Below are 6,632 nucleotides of genomic sequence, written 5' to 3' on the forward strand. Positions count from 1 at the left end.
ATATACATATATACGATGGGCTTCTTTCAGTTTCCGACTACCAAATCCACTCACAAGGCTTTGGTCGGGTCGAGGCTATAGTAGAAGACACTGCCCAAAGTGCCACGCAGTGGGACTGAACCCTGAACCATGTGGTTGGTAAGCAAGCTACTTACCACACACCCATTCCTGCATGTATGTATGTATGTATGTATGTATGTATGTATGTATGTATGTATGTATGTACATGTATATGCGCGTGTGTATGTGTGCATGTATGTATGTATTTTATCTTTTACTTGCTTCATTCATTTGTTGCGGCCATGCTGGAGCACCGCCTTGATGAAGTTTAATTGAACAACTAGACACCAGGATTTTTTTTAAAGCATGGTGCTTATTCATTCGGTCTTTTTTTGCCGAACCGCTAATTTACGCGGCCGTAAATACACCAACACCGATTGTCAAGCGGTGATGAGAAGACAAGCAGAGAGACAAATTCGCACACACATATGAATATATGTGTATCGTCCATACTTTCGGTTGTTTTCCATTTAATTTAACCTAAGCTGTAAAACTTTTGTATAGTTCGGAACTACCCAGTCCAATCTCTATGAAATTACCACTAGTGTATGTGCGAATATATTCCCGCTATATATGTGGATATATATATATATATATATATATATATATATATATATATATATATATATATATATATATATATATGTATGTATAAATATAGGTATGTGTGTAACAGAATCTCGTTTACAATAATATATCCAATAATATACTGAATATGTAAGTTAAAGAAGAAGAAATAATATTCCAGAAGACTTGTGGAGTAATAATTGATATATTTTATTACATGTATTACTCTGGATTTTGCAATAATATATAATATACGGAAGAAATGTCTTCTTCAAGTATGTTCCTTCCTCTGAAAGTCTGTCAATTTCAAGCTGAAATAGAAAGAAAATTAGTCTAGAAATACAGAATATATAGAAAATTAGCACATTAATGTATGTTAATTTTTGACGGAATATCTTTACGGTTAATTTAGATGTTATGAGCGCTGTGAAAGGAATGGTAAACTGTCCAAGAAGTAACTATGACTGCGGTATAGGTTTGAATTCCGTTCAAGATATTTCTCAAGAAACTTTCTTCTTTTAATAACTATTTCAAATTTCGGCACAAAGCCAGCAATTTTAGGAACTGTTGTTGAGTATGGTGATTATATCCACACCAGTGCTTTACTGGTACTATTTTATCAACCTCAAAAGAAGTTGACCTCAATGAAACACCCGTAAACAATTTTCTCCTACACGCTAACCATTTCGCCAGCTCACCCTTTCTTTCTTTCCTTCTTTCTTTCTTTCTTTCTTTCTTTCTTTCTTTCTTTCTTTCTTTCTTTCTTTCTTTTAAGAATCCTTCCTACTGTAGGTACAATGCCTGGAATTAGTGGGGAGGAGAATGGTCGATCACATCGACCCCAGTACTTGATTGGTACTTATTTTATCAATCCGGAAAGGATGGGAATTTGAACTCAGAACGTGAAGACGGACGAAATACCTATTTCTTTACTGCCCACAAGGGGCTACACACAGAGGGGACAAACAAGGACAGACAAACGGATTAAGTCGATTATATCGACCCCAGTGCGTAACTGGTACTTAATTTATCGACCCCGAAAGGATGAAAGGCAAAGTCGACCTCGGCGGAATTTGAACTCAGAACGCGGTGGCAGACGAAATACCGCTAAGCATTTCGCCCGGCGTGCTAACGTTTCTGCCAAGCGTTTCGCCCGGCGTGCTAACGTTTCTGCCAAGCGTTTCGCCCGGCGTGCCAACAATTATGCCTGCTCGTCGTCTTTTTCTCTCTTTTAATACCATCCCATCGTAAGTACGGTCTGTTTCGTTTATTCGGAGAAGCATCGTAGACATTAGTTACTTGTTTCACGATTGAGAGTCGTTTATGGGGAAGACATTGTCTGCCGCAGATTCTGATGAACATGCCGCCCAGTTTTCCCTTTACGTTGTCCCTCACACTACACTATACTAAAGTTACAAGCATGGCAAGATTGAATTACGTATTTTCTTTAAGGCTTGATAATATTATACGGAACTTATAACGAGTTATGAGTCAAATATGTAGAGTTTAGTGTACTGCGTAAGGAGCCGTACCTTTGTAAACTTCTCACCCGTTTATCTCCAGACATAGACAGGAGCAACGGCTTCAAACTTACTAACACAGCTCTCACATATGGCTCCTGGAGGTCGGTAGTGCACACGTAGGGTCACTCCACGGTACCTCACTTCGGCCTGTGAGCAAAACTCATTTAAAGATATCAGTAATCTCGAAAGGATTGTTGTACAGGAAACGTCAACCCGGAAGAATCAATATGCTCGATGTTTTAGAAGATATCACAGCCAGATGTGTGGCACATTTAGGGCCACACATCTGGAATTCAGATTTGTGGCCAGCTTCCATAGGAACGATTCGGGCCATACCATGTCCCTAATTTCACATGTGATACATCAATGGATATTAGACTGCTCTAATTGTGTCGTTGGTATTCAAGAATCTAAAAGCAGATGACATCTAAGGACGAAATATGCCTACCTCAAAATGAATCAAATATAAATATAAAATGAATATAGGCGTAGGCATGACCGTGTGGTTGAGACATTTGCTTCCCGAACATGTGGTCTTGGGTTCGGTCCCACTGCACAGTCACTTGGCCAATAATCTTCTACTATAGCCCCTGGATAAATAAAGCCTTTTAAGTGGTTCAGTAGATGAATACTAAAAAAGCATGTTCTATATATGTATTTATATACAGGTATAGTGATGCAAACAAGAAAAATAGAACTCACATTATGAGTATATGTAAATTTTTATTAAAATTTAGTAAAAGCAACAGGGTGAATTAAGATCCGACAGTTTCGTGCATTGGTAATTATCGAAACAGCGCACGAAACTATTTAGACTTGAGTCACCCTGGTGCTTCTGCTAATTATTAATATATATATATGTACGTACGTACGTATGTATGTATGTATGTATGTATGTATGTATGTATGTATGTGTGTATGTATGTATGTTTGTATGTATGTATGTATGTACACATATACATATGTATATATATGATATAAATAATAATAATAATAATAATAATAATAATAATAATAATAATAATAATAATAATAATAATAATCGTACTAGGATTACAGTAACAGAGGTTAACCCCAGAACATTGAAGTTTGAAGGCCCAAATGCTAGATCGAAGAATATAGTTTATCAATGTAAGGTAACGTCCCAAACAGATGTTAACATATACGTGGGTTGTTCTTCGGGACAAATTTGTAAACGAATATCGAATCATTATAATACATTTAGAGATAGAAGTAAAATGGCGAATACTACTCTCAGTAAATTTATTTGGGAACTGAAGGAACAAAACAAAAAAAGCAATATTCGTTAGAATGGTCAATTATTGGAAAACATTTCCTTTATGACAAAGGTAAGAAATATTGCTCGTTGTGTAATCTAGAATTATTTTTTATATTGTTTTCTAGGAGTAAGTTAATAAATAAACTCACATACAATGCTTTCAGATGTAGTCATTTTCTTAGGCATACGTTTTTCTGGTTTAAATAACTTATAAATTTCAGTATGATCGGGTATTATAATATATTATAATGTAATATATTATAATATAATATTAGATTTAAAAGACAGGATATATTAACTGTATGATTTATTATTACTAATAATCTAATTGTATATTTATTTACTAAAGTTTCTAGAGATAATATAATATAGATTTCCATTAGTTTAGAACTTATTACCAGTGATCAATAATTTGTATTATTTGATTGTTTATAATTAATAATATTATTAGGGTTTTCTCTCTTAGACGGACTTTTATTTGAGGGGGAATTTCGAATATAGATCAGCCTCAGAGATTATAAATTTTTTGGGGTGTTTACTTTTTATATTGAGGATGTGTAAGGAAATTTACTTATTTAACTTGAATTAAGAGTTGAATATAACCTTATATAGAAATGTTTACTTGGGTAATAAACTTTAATATATATGGATTTAGCGTCAGAGCTCTTATTTAAATTTTTGATATATATATACATATATATATATATATGTGTGTGTGTGTGTGTGTGTGTGTATGTGTGTGTGTGTGTGTGTATGTATGTATGTGTGTGTGTGTTTGTATGTCTTTGTGTTTGTGTCCACCGCCACCACAGCTCGAGAACTACTGTTGGTCTGTTTACATCCCCGTAACCTAGCGGTTTGGCTAAGGACACCGAACACCGATAAAATAAGTACTAGGGTTAAAAAGAAGGTTCTCGGATTGATTCAATCAACTGAAATTCTTCAAGGTGGTGCCCCAGCATGGACGCAGTCTAATGACTGAAACAAGTAAAAGATAAAAAAATAATGACTTCAAAATTTGGTAGAATGCGTACAAATTTAGGAGGGGGCCTAATGTGATTATATCGATTCTAGAACTTGACTGGTACCTTATTTTATCGATTTTAAAGGGTGAAAGGCAAAAGTTGATCCTGGCGACATTTGAACTGTCGCTTAGCTGTTTGTCTGACACGCTAACAACTCTGCCAGCTTCGCCATTGTCATTACAAAATCTACGTTAGACGAAAGGCTGACAGATGTAAGGGAAATAATACTGACTGATTTGTAACGAAAATCAAAAGAGGGAAAAAAGAAGTGAGTAATCTCCCTTGAAAATTGCATTTGTTCAAATGAAACGCTGAAGATGTATTCAACATAATATATACAGGCAGGGGATTTGCAGAATCGTTAAAGAGCTTGACAAAATGCTTGTGCTATTTAGCTAAATTTTTTTACGTTCCTTTCCATGGTCAGTCTAAGTTATGCATGGCATTATAATATAAGACTAAGACTACCTAGAGACACCCTCATTGGTTTATATAACAGCTAAGTGCTGAGTTCATTAAAAATTCCTATAAAGCATCCTAGCCGTGAAAGGAATTATAACAGAATACTATGACTACCTAGTGGTTCACTCATTTGTTCATATACGTAACAGTTAAGTACTCAGTCCATTTAATATTCCTACAGAGCATTCTAGTTGATTAGAGGAGGCCCTTTTACAGGGCCTCCTCTAATCAACTTGTAATAAATTTACATTAGAAGAGAAGTTCCTTCTCTACCCTGACGTTTCGTTCTCAGAAGGAGCTTTAAAAACGTCAACGAGAGCAGGAGTGGCTGTGTGGTAAGACGTTTGCTTCCTAACTACATGGTTCCGGGTTCAGTCCCACTGCGTGGCACATTGGGCAAATATTTTCTACTACATCCCCGAAATGAGCAAATCTTTGTGAGTGGATTTGGTAGACGGTGTGTCTGTATTTGTCCCCCACCACTGCCTCTAAACTGGTGTTGATGTGTTTTTACCTGCCCGTAATTTAAGGGTTCGGAAAACGATACTAATAAAATAAGTACCAAATTTTAAAAAATGGGAGAGTCGATTCGCTCGAACTCCCCCTCCCCCTTTGTTTTTATTTGAAACATCTTCAAGGTGCTGCCCCGTCATGGTCGCAATCTAATGACTGATACAAATATTAAAAAGGAGGTTTTGACCGAAGAGGAAAGTGTGATTTCAGTCCTTTCATTAACGTCCAGCATAGAACCGTTTTAGCTAGAGTAAATATACGAAACTGCTTGCCGTTCCCAGAACAGAAACGCGGCGGAACGGTCTTCACGATAAACTCAGCCCCATTAACGGATCCATCCGGTAGTTATTCAGTCGACCCCGAAAAGATGAAATGTAACGTCGATTTTGGCGGAACTGGAATCCAGGAGACAAAGAGCTGGAAGAAATGTCACAAAGCACTTTGTCCGTCGCGCTAACTATTCGCCAGTGATTAATACGAGGTGGGGGGAATATTTATAATAACAATGAATAAAAGGCAATGACTTGGAATGTTGTTTGCGAAAAGGTAACCTGAAACCGGGTGCTGGGGTAGGATCATAGCCATGTGTTGAGAAGAATTCTATGAGGTTTAAATGTTTCAACACTGAAAACATGGATGTTTTGTTCCTCATCCTTAAAGAACCCTTATTCAGGGACCTTTTGTGCGGGATGGGCTACCGGACCTGAAGAAAATTCTAACTGGGCCCCACCTGTAATGTCATACGCTGTTTATCTTGATATAAGATTACCATTTCATGCACATATGGTTGTAATGCAAGTATTTGGTGTACTCTTGTCTGACAGGTAGTCATGATGGGTATATTTTGCACCCCAGTGTTACATTAACGGCATGCATTGCTCACTTTCTCAGTAATAATAATAATAATAATAATAATAATAATAATAATAATAATAATAATAATAATAATAAAACCCGTGCTAAAATTGCTGCCTTAGATATTATGACTGAAAAATGGCATGGAAAACCTCTCAATGGCAAATACCCAAAGAGAGTGAATAATGCAGATATTGACAAAGCCCTTACCCATCAATGGCTAATGGCCTCTGGCTTGAAATCAGAAACAGAGGGGTTTATCATAGCAGCCCAAGATCAATGCCTACCTACAAAGAACTACCAGGCCAACATATTAAAGAATGGCAGCTCCCCATTATGTCGTATATG

At 36.4% G+C, this 6,632-nt stretch overlaps 1 long non-coding RNA gene across 1 annotated transcript in view; it reads right to left on the bottom strand.

Moving 5' to 3' along the window:
• Positions 1-813: 813 nt before the first annotated feature.
• Positions 814-6,632, bottom strand: part of LOC128250685 (uncharacterized) — a 12,198-nt gene continuing 6,379 nt past the window's right edge. The window contains exon 2 of the long non-coding RNA XR_008266687.1: positions 814-938. This is a non-coding gene — a long non-coding RNA (uncharacterized LOC128250685). The remainder of the gene's footprint in view (positions 939-6,632) is intronic.

This window comes from Octopus bimaculoides, chromosome 24 (assembly GCF_001194135.2).
Source record: "Octopus bimaculoides isolate UCB-OBI-ISO-001 chromosome 24, ASM119413v2, whole genome shotgun sequence".
In the NCBI taxonomy this organism is placed as follows: domain Eukaryota; kingdom Metazoa; phylum Mollusca; class Cephalopoda; order Octopoda; family Octopodidae; genus Octopus; species Octopus bimaculoides.